Source organism: Pogona vitticeps, chromosome 1 (genome assembly GCF_051106095.1).
Source record: "Pogona vitticeps strain Pit_001003342236 chromosome 1, PviZW2.1, whole genome shotgun sequence".
NCBI lineage: Eukaryota > Metazoa > Chordata > Lepidosauria > Squamata > Agamidae > Pogona > Pogona vitticeps.
This window is the reverse complement of record NC_135783.1, coordinates 258676330-258692243: the sequence shown is the minus strand read 5'-3', so window position 1 is coordinate 258692243 and position 15914 is coordinate 258676330. Positions and strand designations below refer to the sequence as shown.

Below are 15914 nucleotides of genomic sequence, written 5' to 3'. Positions count from 1 at the left end.
GGTTTGTGAAGTGTGAAGGGAAAGAGAACAAGGATGAAGAGCTTAAAGACAAGACATTCTGTGAGATTTGAGAAATTCCCTTAAGCTCTTCTGAAAATTTCAGCCCTAGCACTGGCTTTTGGGCTGTGATTGAATGAGAGGTGTGTAAAGGCTCTGCAGCTTTTCCTTGGCTTAATGACATGTTCTCTCACCTGCTGCTGGGAGGGCAAATCCCTGTGCCACTGCGGGACAAACAGGGTAGCTTTATTTACTCATTTAGCCCGGCAGCCATGGGGGTGGGGGTGGTTGTTCCTGACACTACTGAGCATTTTATTTTGAGAATGCATCAGGATTAGGAGAAGCAGAGCTAAATAATAGTCTTTGCTATTGAAACAGATGGCTCACGATTCTTCAGAACTGTTGCCTTCTGCATGTACAAAGAGAAACATCCCTAAAATGTTAGGCATCATTCTTGCTTTCATGGGAGAGGATACTTTTATTTCCATTTTTATTTGTTTAAAATATTTTTACCCTGCATTTCTTCTTAAAAAGACCCAAGATGGCTGACATAACTGAAAAGACAATATTTACAAGCTAAAAAAACACATTGACTATACAAATATTATATTTAAAATGGTAGATAAAACCAATACTGTACTTAAAAAATTAAAAGCAACAAGGCATAACAATCCATTTAAAAAAACCCCACTCATGCAGCCAGTTACTCAAGGAAAGCCTGCCTCAAGAGAAGGATCTTTGTCTGCTTGCAGAAGGACAGCAAAGATGGTGCCAGCCTAGCCTCTTGTGGGAGGGAGTTCTGGAATCTGGGAGCAGTGACAGAGAAGGGTCTCTTCTGTGTCCCCACCAAACACACCTGTGGAGGTGGCGAGACCAAGAGAAAGGCCTCCCTTGATGATTATGATTCCCAGACTGGCTCATAGAGGGAGATGCAGTCCTTGAGGTACCTTGGACCCAGTTTGTTTAGGGCTTTATAGGTTAGAACCAGCACTTTGAATTGTGCTCTGAAACAGATTTCACAGCTAGTGAAGCTGCTATAATAGAGGGGTTATGTGATCTCTGGAACCAGCTCCAGTTAATGATCTAGCTGCAGTGTTTGCGATCTGCTTAAATTTCTGTACACTTCCTAAAATTAGCCACATGTAGAGCTGTAACAGTAATTAATGTAGTCTTATCCCTCAAGTCTTAGGCAGTGTTCTTCTTCTTAATTTAAAATTCATGTCCAAATAGAAACTGTCAAGAGGAAGTGGCTATTAGTAGACTGAAATTCCAAGGGAAGCTCTTCACATTTCTGCGGTCCTGAGTAATCTGGGCACACCTTAACCAGCATTTTACTGAGCATTCTCCTTGAGTATTTACAGCACTCTTGAGCATGCTACCTCAGTGATCGTAAGGCCAGGGTTACTACCTTCATGCTGTAGGTGAGCACTTGAGGCTGGGAACATACTGGCCTCCATGATGTCCTCTAGTTAATTTGTGGCTGAGGTGAAATTTGCATTGGAGAACTGCTGTTTTATCTTGTTTGTTACTATATACCATTCCAGTTTTCTGTCACATATACGTAGCTGGAACACAGTGGTGTCTTGAGGTGGAAGAGGTGCTTCATACCTCCATTTCAGGGTGGTGTGCCCCTATTTGCTTCCTGCACAAGCTGCCTATGCCCCATGACCAGAAGACTCCTGGCACTGCATAGTTTGGATGGATATGACTTTCCAGCAAAGGATTCTAGAATTCACCTGTTGAATTCAGGCTTGAAGCCCACCCTGAATCTCACGCAAATTGAACTCTACTGAACTTCATCTTCTAAGGATGAAGACTGACACACACACACACCCAAGAAAACAAGAGGTTGTTTGAATCAGTAAAGGCCCTGGGTCATGGGAGACAGTCACATTGTAGAGAAGAGGTGTGTGCGTGTGTGTGTGTGTGTGTGTGTGATCAGCTTGCATATATACATCTGGATAGGGCATCTGTGTGGTATTTTCACCTGGCCCTTTCTCTGTAATAAATATCGTCATCTGTAGCCATTTTGTAGATGCTTCCCATCAGGAAGCCCCTTTTAGCTCAGCGTCTTAGATTATTTAAGCAGGCATGAAGGCGGGGCAGCATGAGCAGTGCATATGTTAAGTTATGGGTCACGGGTGACACCATTTCCTAGGTTATGGGTGCTCTTTGTTTTGTTTAAAGAAAAAAAAACCCATAACTTACAACAGATTTCTAACAACAGCCCCAGGTGCTTGGCTGATATTTTAAAGACTTTACAGTGACATTTGACCTTGAGATGGTAAACGGGTAGCCTTCTGGCTTTGAAGCGGGGGGGGGGGGGTTCTTGATGTTAGTGTTTTGTTTTGACCTTTTCTTTTCACTCCTAGGACATCTGTGATTTGCTTTTTAAATAAATGTTTCCTGGTTCTTGACTGGAGGCAGTTATTTCCACTTTTGAAAGACTCTCCTTCTGAGCACCTGCAGTGGTGTTACTGCTCCTTTTGCAGGTGTTCTTTGGTCTGTCCTACATTTAGAGCATGCACAAAGCAGTTGAGGAGAGACATCAAAATGCACCCAGCCTTCTCCTTAGACTCATTTTACCTTGAAAATATATGAACATATAATCTGTGCCAGTAAATTATCTAGACTTCCAACATGCCTTTTCAGGGCTTAGCTAGGTGATCAAATTGAAGCATGCTGGATTGAGCCAAATAGGGTCACTTAAGGTCATATAAAGGTACCCAGTGTGATGTTCTGGATAACGTGGCAGACTATGGAGACTCGGGTTGGCCATGGAAACTTACTGGAACTTGTAAAGCCACTCCTTAAATATCTGATTTACCTTGAACAAGTAAAAAGCAAGGGTCTCCAGACTTTTCAGAGTGAGGGCCACAATAGTATATGTTCCGGATTTTTGAGGGCCAAAGGAAGATGTGCTCTGGCATGCATATGCGTGTGTGTGCACGTGTATACCCACCCACATGCCTGCCTGCACTCCCATACGCCCGCATGCACGCACTCATGCATACACGCTCACAGTCCCGTGCGCTCACATGCATGCATGTGCGCGTACACTGGGGTGGATAAAAAGGCAAGGCCGGCTCGATTTGGCCCGCAGGCCACAGTTTGGAGGCCCCTGCTCTAAAGGAAAAAAGGAAAGAAAGAAAACAAAAAAGGAAACTTTCAATTTTAATAAAAAAATCTAAAAGGCATAGTGCATTAGTGCTGCCCTAAAAGCCTTAAAAAACACTTTGTTTCCTCTTTCTCCTCCTCCATGAAGGAGCAGACGAAGCTTTCAATTTCCCAATATCATTAAATGGTTTAAGCCATCTGCTTTGCTTCAATCCCAGTTATTGCACATGGTGGAACTGAACCAAGATGGAGCAGTTCTATCCACATCTTAAAACAGTAGCCCTGACAAAGAGCCAAAAAGTTGTAAGTAGAAATGTACCAGGGACAGGCTGGTTCATGCTGACGCTTATGCAGTGTGGTTGCTGGGAAAAGGAGCAAACTAGCCTATCCCCAGAGTAGACCAAGCAGTGGGACAAATCCCTATGTAATCATCCCCTGAGAGGATGGGTAGGCCGATGGTTTGGAACAGAAGGTCACCCTGGATCCTTTGGCCATAATATATTCCAATTTATCTCTGATGCCAGAGATGAAGAAGAAAAGTCTTCTGGAAGGGGTATTGCAAAAACAAATACAAATATGCTGTAGTGACCTCAGGTTGGTCCACTCTTGCATTCCAGAGTACAGTACTTGATTTCAAGCATCCTCTCAGTTATGCTCTTGTGTTTTTTTTTAAATGTATTGTTTGGTTGAGGTGCTGTTTTTGCTCAACTGCTACTGAGCTTGAAAGGGAAAGCATGCATAGATTATTGAGTTAGAAGATTCATTTAGAATCCTTTCATCAACAGACAGTTTTTGTCTTGATAAATCTGTATTTGTGTCTTTCCAGCCATCACAGCAACTGGTCTAGTTCACATATAACTCTCTCCCTGCACTAGTATTTCCCCTTCTTCCTCTGACAAAGAAGAATTTGAATACAGTACTTGTACTTCTTGGGCTCCATGATCACTGCAGATGCTGACAGCAGCCACAAACTGCTTCTTGGGAGGAAAGTGATGACAAACCTTGACAGCATCTTAAAAAGCAGAGACATCACCTTGCTGACAAAGGTCCACATAGTCAAAGCTATGGTTTTTCCAGTAGCGATATATGAAAGTGAGAGCTGGACCATAAAGAAGGCTGACCTCCAAAGAATTGATGCCTTTGAATTGTGGTGCTGGAGGAGACTCTTGAGAGTCCCCTGGACTACAAAGAGAACAAACCTATCAATTCTGAAGGAAATCAACCCTGAGTGCTCACTGGAAGGACAGATCCTGAAGCTGAGGCTCCAATACTTTGGCCATCTCATGAGAAGAGAAGACTCCCTGGAAAAGACCCTGATGTTGGGAAAGTGCGAAAGCAAGAGGAAAAGGGGACGACAGAGGATGAGATAGTTGGACAGTGTCATCAAAGATACCATCATGAATTTGACCCAACTCTGGGAGGCAGTGGAAGACAGGAGGGCCTGGTGTGCTCTGGTCCATTGGGTCACGAAGAGTCAGACATGACTTAACGACTAAACAACAACAACTTCTGCTTTGGATTAACCAGCTTGCTATGTCATCTGGCTCCAACAAACTGTGGCTAAACGTAACCATGATTTGTTGAAACAGCTGCAAATTGTGATTTAAGAACCTGGTTTGATTCAAGAAACCATAATTAAAATTACTACACTTTAGAGTTTAGATTAAATGTGCCATCTAAAACTGAAGCGAAAGCTTCCAATCTCCTTAGGACCACACTTGAAGATGAGAGAGTATAGTGGGAATATACAAGTCTGAGCTTCTCTGAAGGTCATCCGTATAATCCTAACCAGTTTTGTGAATCATGTCTGTGTCTGAAACTTGCAGTGATTCTTGATGCCACCTTCTCTCCTCCTGTGAGTGCACTCATAGACGCGTGCACAAACGCCAAATTATTATTAATCAGGTCTTTGTACTTGAAAGAGAAATATTTGTGGAGATAATTAATCGGAGAAGAAATGAATTTAATGAGTCTGTGAATATAAAGTACTTTTGAACATTTGTAAAGAGACTATCAGCCCATGTGGAACACAGATATATTATAGATGAGGGTTGTTGTGTTATAATTTATGGTCCTTGGGGGCCAGACCCAACTGCATCTGCATAACCCACCGTTCTTTCTAAGAACTCAAGGTGTGTACATCAATGGTTTCCATTCACACATACAAACCATTTCATTCTCACAGCAACACTGTTAAATTTAGATGGAAAAACAGTGACTGGCCTAAAACTACCTCTACAGGATTTTATGGCTGAGTGGGGATTGAACCCAGACCTCACCAAATGTAATCTTCCAGTCTGGCCACTGCATTCTTCTCTGGACCTTCATAAATGGGAAGTGAAGATCACGACCTTCCTCTTCCTGTATGTCCCTAGAGTCATGCAGGATTCACAAGTACAGTATTCTTCTCTGGACATGGGGTTTCTATACAGATATTATGTCTAATAGGAGACACTTCCTTGAGTGAAAATGGATGGAACTTTGTGCAGGTGGAGCTAAGAAGGGTGGAAAGGTGTGGCTTTGCCTGGTGGGTGGACCTTGTTGCTTTCCCTCTCTCCTACCCACTTCTTGAGAGTAGTAGCCACCCTTGCTAGAGATCAAGAAAATGGAGAACAGTAGCAAGTTACAGTTTGCAGCTTCATACCAGTTACTGTTTTTAAAGAAAAATACACTGTTTCATTGGAATGTAAGGACAAGATGATATCCCAACAATTAGATGTCAGTGCCTCCCTTTTATTTTATTTTTTTAAGGACCTGAACTTTAGTGGTCTTTGTTTCATAACTCCTGCTGCTACCTTTCTTGCTGGTGGTAGTTTGTGGTCCTGTAAGAAAAATTATAGTTAACGGAAATTATTTAAGGTTGTCCAATGTTTAAGAGGCATTTCTTAGAGGTGGTGAAGTGTAAAAACAGTTTGAGACTTTGGACTTAAAAGAAAAAAAAGTATTTTCCTTCTTCTGTTGAGCTCTAGAGAGGGGAACGATTCTGTGCATCAGGCAGTAGTCTTTCCCCTGAACAACTGTATATCTGCTTGAAAAGCTGTACAGCTTTGATGAAGGAACAGCAGGAATTTGGTGAGTTAAGGCATCAGGTGTGAAGGAAATAAAATTTAAAGTTGGACATATTTTATTTATTTATATTTTAAATGGATATTGGCTTTAACTCACCTCTATCCCAACCCGGGAGAGAGGGAAGAGAGATTGCCAAACATCTTTACATTGTAGATCTGAGGTTAAAATACTTGCTCAGCCGAGTAGGGAACACGGTGTACTCTGTTTTGTAAACAGTCCAGCATTTTCTTGACTCATTTCTATTCCTGTTGCATGTTATTCTTTCTCCTTCCATCTTGTTTGCAAGGAGCTTAGAAACTGCGGAACATTTTGACTTGTGTTTCTGTTCAGTTCTTGACAGGGAAAAAAGGGATCCTTGATGTAAATTGGACTTAAACCATCCCTATGAACCACTGAGTGTAACAACCTACGACAAGACTGCTATGGGGAGAGGAAAACAAAGGGACCACAAGTGTCTTTGAAAATACAAGTGGCAGCAATTTGAGCCATAAGTGCCAGTGAGGCTTTGTACATTTTGCAATCATCTGATAATAATGATCTGTAATTCTTTACAGTGTTTGCTGCTGGAACAGGCTGTACATAATAGAAGAAGATAAGTCAAGCTGGCTTTTAGTGTGGTGTATTCCATGCCCCCCCCCTTTTTTTGCCTCTTCAAACTTGTACTTTGGTGACTCCATGGGGCACAGGAGACCAAGCGAAACAACATGTCAAAATGGCCTCAGCTCTGACATAGTGCTGAGCTGTGACTTAGCCGTGGGTGAAAAAGCTTGAGATTCATGTACTGTTCACCTCAGTTACCTTCTTTCTTCCACCAGGTTTACAAGGTGTATAGAAGATAGAGATAGTGGTATGAATATGAATACCACCACACAGCTGGAGTTAACGAGGGTCCGGCCTCTGGGGTCAGACGGCTGGCAGTGGCCCCACTCTTCCTTCCAGTTGCTCCAGAGCACCCGGTTGGCTAGCCACTCATCAGCCTTGCAGGGAGACTCACCTTCCCTCCTTCTGCCCGGAGTGCCTAGCCGACTGGGCATTCCAGAGCAATTGGAAGGAAGAGCGGGGCGAACAGCAGCAGCGGACGTGTGAATGGACAATCTGGCCCCAGGGGGCGAGACCCTCGTTAACTCTAATTCATATTCGTATACCAATACCACTATCTCTATCTTCTATACACCTTGTAAACCTGGTGGAAGAGAGAAGGTAATTGAGGTGAACAGTACAGTACATGAATCCCAAGCTTCTTCTACCCCCATATCAATTAGAAGTCTTCATTTCCTTCTTATGTTTCAACACAGAAAAAATGTGATTGGTCTTAATTGTGGCTTGGAGAAAGAAAACAACTTTCGGTAGATGCATGCCAGTTTTTTCATACTACAGTAGGACCCCCTTATTCATAGGATCAGTATCCATTGATTCACTTATCCATGGTTTGAAAATACTAAAAATATTAAAAGAAAAAAAATCCAGAAACATACACACACCCTATTTTCATATGCATTACCAGAACGGGCACTAGAGGGAGGCAGAGAATGTGCAATGAATATTTGTTAGTGAATAATACATAGCATGAGATGGCTGGACAGTGTCTGCGAAGCAACCAACGTGAATTTGACACAACTACAGGATGCAGTGGAAGATAGGAGAGCCTGGCATGCTCTGGTCCATGGGGTCATGAAGAGTCGGATACGACTGAACGACTAAACAACGATGACGAATACATAGCATGGTCTCTGCCCCCCTCTAGTGGCTAGTTCTGGTAATGCATGTGCAAATATTTTTTCCTGTTTTCTTTCTTTTTACCACACTACAGTGTTCACTTTTGTCAGTGGTTTTCAGTATCGGGGGGGGGGCTTGGAACCAATCCCCAGTGGACATGGGGGTCCTAATGTATTTCCTTTCATGAAAAACTTATAGAAGGAACCAAGGTATATTCTATCTTTCTCTCCTCCTTCTACTATGCCGCTATCCTGTATTCTTTCTCATTGGCATTCTTGCTGTCCTTGCCTCTTAACCAGCAGAGACAGAGACTTATGGGGCACTCAGTGGTAATGAGTGGCTTTCCATTAAATGCCTCAGCTCAATCCTTGCATCTCCTGGTAGAGCTGAACTTGACTCCTAAGTGATACCGAGGTGAGCCTCTGTTAACCAATGTACCTGAGTTAAATGAACCAGTAGCATAAGGCAGCGTTTCTTTTCCTGAGTGTAAGCTTCAGCAGGCCTCCAGACTTAGAGATCTAATTCCTTTCCTGACAATAATAAAAAAATAAAATAAATATAAAAATAAAATAACCAGGCTGTTTACATTCAGAACTGTTTTGCCTGCTGGTTCAGAGGGCCTTCTCAGTGGTTGCTCTCAGGCTTTGGAACACCCTGCTCTATGAAGCTTGGTTGGCCCCCTCCCTCATGTCCTTCCATCCGGAGGCAAAAAACTTCATTTTCAAGATGGATTTTAAACAACAGTTGGGGGGCTCAGAATGCTATGCTCATTGAATTTAGAGTTTTTAAAATGTTTTTGAAATTGTTTTTAGTTGAGGTTTTAATATTGATACATGCTTGTTTTCTGGTATAGATTTCTTATGGTGTTTTAAAAATATGTGATTAGTGTATAGTTGTAGCCGCCTTGGGTCCCTTTTGAGAGAGAAACATGGTGTGCAAATAAACAAAGGTGTTTTGTTTGTGAAAAAAAATTCATACCTGAAAGTTAGCAAATAATTTTATTCCCACCAGTTGCTGCTTTTCACGCCTGCGCTTTTCTCCCCTCCGTTCTTCACAGCAACCTCCATTTTCGTCTTCCCTTCCTTCTCCGTTCCTCTCTCCACTCCTCTCCCAGCTGATCTCCATTCCCTTCTCTGACTCTTGTCCTTGATGACATAGAGACGACACTGGCTACAGTGGTTGTCAAAGTGAGGGTTGTGCACTAGTGGCAGGCACTGGCTAGTATAATAAGAAGGGTCACAAATGTGTGAGGTCACAAAGTAAGCCATTGTGAGTTGGGGTTCCTTGAAATAACAGAGGCCTGTGTAGCCTAGATCTTGGGTACCATCACATTAGGTCTCCTACTGTGGCTGTAGGTCTTACAGGGCATTCATCTGAAAAAGGAATGAGTGCATTTTGTGTGTGTGTGTGTGTGATCATGAACGCTGCCTCTATAGGCATAGTTACTGGTGGAGTAAGGGAGGATAAACATGCTGAATCTTTGGGTATCAAAGATCTAGTCTAACCCACAGAGCAGCTCAGTCCAGCCCCATTGTTTGGTAGTCATATTTTCATTCCTTTAATCGATTTCAGTGCTATACACCTTAATATTTCCACAGAGATTTATGTCTGGTATATTGCCTGCAGGGTTATAATATCAGCACATAAAGAGAGATAAAATCTGTAACACCAAGCAGTGATTAAGCATTTCCCTCGGTGGGTTTCTTTATAGTATTTCATCTCGGTAGCCATCATTCTGAATGAGATGAAAGGAAGCCTAATATAAGTGCATTGAATCATATTTGTCATTACCGTGCTCTGGCCTTTCCCTTTTCTCATCTCCTTTTGTTATCTCTCACACTCTCAAGGTTTATATTGTTAGCTTCCTTGGAGAATGATTAATCTTTTCTAGCCTTTACATGACCCTTTAGGCATCACACATACCAATACTAGGCTCAGAAACTAAGAAATAATTGGATAAAACTCATGGAAGGAACAGCCATGTCAAGAAGCAGGCCAAAGGCCTGGAGATTATTAAAACAGCTTAACAGTGGACCAACTAAAGGCTCCACTCAAGCCAATATTTCAACAAATCAAATAGCCCATCAGCTTCTCATTAATGGCACAGTTAAACATTGCCATAGGACATCAGAATTTGAACTTGAAAAAAAAAAATGAACAGTTGGAGACCAGTAGCCTTTCAAGACCTTAAACGAACTGGAAAAAGCTATTTGTAGCTGCAAAAATGGCAAAACAGCAGGCCTCAATGACATCCGCATAGAACAGATAAAACATTTTGGCAGAATAACAAAAAAAGGGGCTACTTAATTTCTTTATTAACTGTATTGACTCTCTCAGGAACTCAAAAATTTGGAGAAAGTCGTAAGTGCTTGCCATCTCGAAACTTGGTAAAGCACCTACAGATCCAGTAAATGTCAGGCCAATCTCAAAACTTTGTCACCTTTAGAAAATCTTGGGAACAACTATTATCAATTGTCTAGTGGAAGTAGTAGGGCCACACCTCATCCAATAACAGGTTGTATTTAGACCTGGGAAGAATTGTACAGGTTCCTGAAGTTTTCTGCTCTATCCTAGATGCTAGCGCTCAGCAAGCCAAGAGTTGTCATCTCTTGAAGTGTTTGCAGTAAAGACCAATAAGATGTCCAGAGACTTCAGTAACATTGTGATTGGGATCTTTTATCCTTTGAAAAAGTAGGAATGGAAGGTGTGGAACAATTGGGAATGTAAGTCTATTTGGGATGCAAGCTTTATGGAAGGAGATCAGGGAACTGCATTAATAGAAGTGTAGCCTTTTAGGCTAAATCTACCTACTTACCTAAGGGTAAGCCCCCTTGAAGTATCTTGGAAGAGATCTAAGGAATAATTGCAAGTGGACAACTGAAAGGGATGTTCTTGACTCTGTAGTGTGTTTGAATGTGTTTGAATGCACCAGGCAACAGCCATCACATATATGGACGTTCTCTGTCCTGAGTTGCATGCATGTTCTGCTGATTAATTACTCTGAGTGCTTCCATGCTTGAGTGGCAACCACCCTTTCTGCAGATACAGAGAAATTTAATTGATGCTTCCTGCACTGACATGTGAAAGATAAATGCATGCTTGCTGACAGCTGTGTCCAGATATCCAGGAGTCCTGACTGAGCTGCAGCTTCCTAGCAGTGCACATGGAGGCTGACAGATGTGCACCTGTCATTTGGACTTCATTGGTTTTAACTCACTGGGAAACACCTGTGAAACACTTGTACTTACAGTAAATGTGATGATCAAATAAAGTGCAGAGCCGGGCTTGTTCACTACCAAGTCAGATCTCTGGAGATGATCCTGTCGTCTTTGTCGGACATTGGCTTAGACAGAGTATTTGTATGCAAGGTTATAATATAAAGTGTCTTGTTGTATGAAGCTGGTTGGAATGATCTGGTTTATAAACTGCAGCTGGCCAATGAGTTAAACTCTTGGCATTACCAAGCAAGTATTGCAAAAGGGCTGGAAAGCAATTGTTTCCAGGGTTGGCCTAAAACATTTTGCTATTATCAGGGAGCAAAACAAATTCCTCCTCCCCCAGTTAAAGGGTATAGTATCCTCTAAGCTAGCTGTGTTATTCTGGCAGAAAAATCCACGGCCACGTCTCCTGGTGCCTGGCAGTAAAAACACAAGAACAGTATTAAATGAGGAACAGTTTGCCACCCTTTAATGACATCTGAGCTCTGCTTCCTTGAAGCAGCTACTGCAGGTCATTTCCTATTTAGCCTTCTTAGAATGGCATTATAAGAAATAATAATAGTTGACAGATGCATTTTTAAAAAAATCAAGGATCTTCAGTTCCAGTGCTGCATAATAGGACTGGCTTCCTAGCACCATCTATCTATCTATCTATCTATCTATCTATCTATCTATCTATCTATCTATCTATCTATCTATCTATCTATCTATCTATCTATCTATCTATCTATCTATCTATCTATCTGTCTGTCTGTCTGTCTGTCTGTCTGTCTGTCTGTCTGTCTGTCTGTCTGTCTGTCTGTCTGTCTGTCTGTCTGTCTGTACCCACTTTTCTCCTTAAAAGGACCCAAGGGGCCTACATCATCTACTACAAATATATATAATATATTTTGCTGGCATCCAAGATGAGGTGGCAACATGTAGCCCTCCAAATGCTGTTAGACAGCAACTCTCTGGCTAGCAGAATGAATGGTGAGCCAGGCTGAGAACTGCAGCCTAACAACTTATGCCCAATCCCTTGATTGAAGCAGGCTGTGCTACTGCTTAGTTTCTTTCAGAATAAGACTCTTTTTTTCTTCTCTTTCGGGTAATGTGCAGTTGCTTGGCATTCTAAGCCTATTGTTTGTTCATCTCTCGCATTTGCCTGTTACTCCAAGTATGTTACTTAATTCTTTCCTCTTCTTTGATAGCCAAGACAGCATATTCCATTAAATGTTTTTTATTAGAGGAAGCAAAACCTATCCCATGCTAAGAAGTTGATTTCGTGCTATGAACAACGCATCCTCTGCCTTTGTTTTCTGCAATAGCAAACTTCAGACACATGCACAAATAACAAGGAACTGTATTGGTTTCAAAGAGAAGTAAGGTGCTGTGTCTGAGGCCAAATATCACATACTTTCTATCCTTGAGAAATACTGGGGCAGATTGTGCTGGTTACATTTCTCTGACTACTCCTGTTTATGTCCCATTGGAAGGATAAATACGTACTTCATCCAGACTAGAAGACTGAGCATGCATTATTTTACTGAGTACCATTGGCTGACAGTGGCAATGTTTTCTTGCCTTGCATTTCTGTTCATTACCCCCTCTTGTCTTTTCCTTCGTCACTCTGTGTACATTTTAGCTAAACAGTTATTTCTGTAGATAGTCTGGCTGTAGCCTGTGTGTATATAAATTTTCACAGGTTTCCCTTTCAGCTTACATAACCAGCCAAATCAACCTGTTTTGCTCTTTTTCCCGTAACTGCTGGCTCTCCAGCATTAATCCTTCCTTGCTTTCAGAAGAGGCTTTCACTGCTAGGAACAAATTGTTTTTCAAGGCTTGTTTCTCATCCTCTTTAAATTAGTGATTTTGAATTGAATCACTGTGGGGGAATCTCTTGTGGTTAGCGTGAGTCATGATTAAAACAAAGGTTCTGCTTTTGGTGTAGCGTGTTGAGAGTGAAGAACGGCACCTCCCTTTAATACAGTATGCAAAGTAGGTAACAGATAAACTAGGAACTTCTGTGCAGCATAAAAGATGGCGGTATGTGTTCCTTGGACCATTTTGGAGGATAATTTGAATGGCCAGAGGATTGTTACTAGAAACTCGGTCTCACCCTTCCTCTTGCTCCAGGTTTCTAAAACTTGCCCCTTGTCTTTGAGAGTGCTCCAATACTTCCATCAGATAAAGGTATGCTTAGATATTATTTTGGTTAAAAATCAGAATAGGACGAAGACCCACAACAAACCACTGGATCTTGAGTTCCAGTGCTGCACAATAGGACTGTTTGCCTCACACCCTCTCTCATTCTCTCTAATATTTTTATCCTGTCTTTCTCCTTAAGAAGGATCCAAGGTGGCTGACATAACTGAGATCTAATATGTAAAGCTAAAAACAGGAAGTATATACTAAATATACTAAAGTATATACTAAATGTGAAGCTAAAAACAGGAAGTATATACTAAGTATACTAAAATCAGTAAGTACATACTAAAAAGGACCTAACAAATAAACACCACAATAAATTATGGTAAATGGAAACAACATAAAAACATATTCAAAGCAGTAAGGCGCTACGATCCACTGAAGAACCCCACTCAGGCAGCCAGTCACGCAGGGAAAGCTTAAGCATGGAAGAAAAAGGTCTTTGTGTGCTTGGGGAAGGACAGCAAAGATGGGACCAGCCTAGCCACCTGTGGGAGGGAGTTCCGTAGTTTGGGGGAGCAGAAATGGGGAGAGGGTTGTCTCCTGTGCCGCACCAAATGCACCTGTGAAAGTGGTGGAACCGATAATTTCCTGATGATTATAATATAATTATAATAATTAACCCTAAGTGAAGCTTAAAGATTTTATTTCTTGGAATAAAAGTGCCAGGAAAATGCCCATCTCTGATTAAGCTAAATTAGCAAGAGAGTCAAGTCAATTCTAGTTTCTCAATGCAGTACATTTAAATGTATTGTGAAGTACATTTGAGGATATTTTGAGTTGGTGAATTTTTGAAAATTGAAATATGGTTTCATTACAAAGATGAATTGCTTGGATTGAGAGGCTGACCAGCAAAGACATGCTAAAGCAAAGATGTAAGACCAAGAAATCACAAAACACATAAAATGCAGCATGCTTTGGTTACATAATGAGAACTGAAAAATGCATACTTTTTGATCATTCATAGTAAAATACAGAAGAAAGGAAATGCAGGGGGGGAAAAACGTGTTTACCGAAAACTGTGGACACTGATTTGCATGTAACATAGCATTCTTGTTTGGAGTTGCTGCATCTAAAGTCAAAGCAACAACAGACCTTTGCAATTCCCTCAGCATTTCTAAGAGAGTTTGTGGAGGAAAAGTTTAAAAAAGGAATGAAAGGTAGCAGGCCAAGCAAATAAATATTGTAAGATTAAAAATAATAATTATTATACTGCTATGAATAGCACCAACAAATTAAATTCCTATGCTTTGAGTGCGTTCAGAATCAGCTTGCTCATATGCAGATATTGACCAGAGTCTTATTGGTGAATCACTGCTAAACAATGAAGAGCCAGTTAGGTTCCTGGTCACATGCCGTTCACAAAACTGGGAGCAAAACCAGCAGTTTGTTAATTACCAACAATTTGCTGCTATGATTGGCAGTTGTACTTAACAGAAGCTTAGGTGGCCAGTAGGATTCCTTCACTGTTTCTTAGTGTAGTAAATTGCACTAGAGTAGATCCATTGAATCAGTGGGAATTTGGTGAGTGAATTCCTCTGTAAATTCCATTGATTCAAATGAGCCTACTCTAGTTGTAGCTTAGTATGCTAAAGCATGTTACAGATAGAGTAGGCCCATTTGAATCAATCAAATTTATTAAAAAGTTCACTTGCCAAATCTGCACTGCTTCAATGGTCCTTCTCTAGTGCAACTTACTACAGACACTCCTCACTTAAAAACCTACCTGTTTAATGACCACTTGGATTTACGACCCTTTACGACCCTTGTAAATCCATTTTTGCATCTTCTCCACGCCCCTTCTTAATGGCACATGATTTATTACTCCCTTATACACTCTTATTGCTCATCACTTATCAACCAGAGTTCACTTAAAGGTCTAGTCGTAAGAATGGAACTCCGTCAATAAGTGAGGAGTGCCTGTATGGCTAAGGAGGAACAGATGTTCAGCTATTGAGTGAAGTCTTTCAACTGCCAGATCAACTGTTATCCAGGTGGAGATCACAATTTTCAAATAACTGTTTTGTGTTGTTGAACACCTTTTTGCCAACGATAGTTTAGTGCCTGCTTTGTCTAGAGACTGAATAATGTTAATAATTTGAAACTGTATTATTTCATTAGTTTTATATACTAACCCATTAGTGCAATGCACTATTCTGAGTGGCTCACAACAAATAAAATAAAAGACAAAGAACAGTGTAAAACTGTAAAAAAAAGAAAACCCATAAAACCATCAAAACACAAATAGTGCAAGGCTCTCTTCTCTATAAGAGAGAAATACAGCTAGACACAGCGTTAGGCAGGGTTGTTATGGAAGTCCTCCTTGAAATCGGTCTAAATATCTTCTAAATGTAAGCAGGGAGAGGGCCAGGTGTAACTCCACTGGAAGCTAGTTCCATAGAATTGGTGCCACCACAAAGAAGGCCTTCCTCGTGGAAGACTTCCAGCCCTCTCTCAGAGTGGCAACATGGAGGGGCATAGATTGGAAGGGTGTGGTGGGTGGGCAGATGACACTGGGGAGAGATGCTCTGACAAGCAGTGTGGTCCCCAGCCACAAAGTAAATAGTATATATAGCTTCTCTTTGACTTGTAACTGCTGGATAGCTCAGT

General features: G+C 41.4%; 1 protein-coding gene and 1 long non-coding RNA gene across 5 annotated transcripts in view; both read left to right on the top strand.

The window, feature by feature from the left end:
• OSBPL5 (oxysterol binding protein like 5) overlaps positions 1-15914 on the top strand; it is a 192882-nt gene that overhangs the window by 66422 nt on the left and 110546 nt on the right. Inside the window, exon 1 of one of the 4 annotated variants that reach the window (XM_020788746.3) lies at positions 6106-6186. The exons of the other annotated variants lie outside the window; for them this stretch is intronic. The gene's annotated coding sequence lies outside the window, so the exon portion shown is untranslated. Of the gene's footprint in view, positions 1-6105; positions 6187-15914 lie in introns of those variants that run through there. 4 annotated transcript variants of the gene reach the window in all.
• Positions 13461-14297, top strand: LOC144586123 (uncharacterized). The gene is made up of 2 exons (XR_013540864.1): positions 13461-13582; positions 14127-14297. It is a non-coding gene; the product is annotated as an uncharacterized LOC144586123 (long non-coding RNA).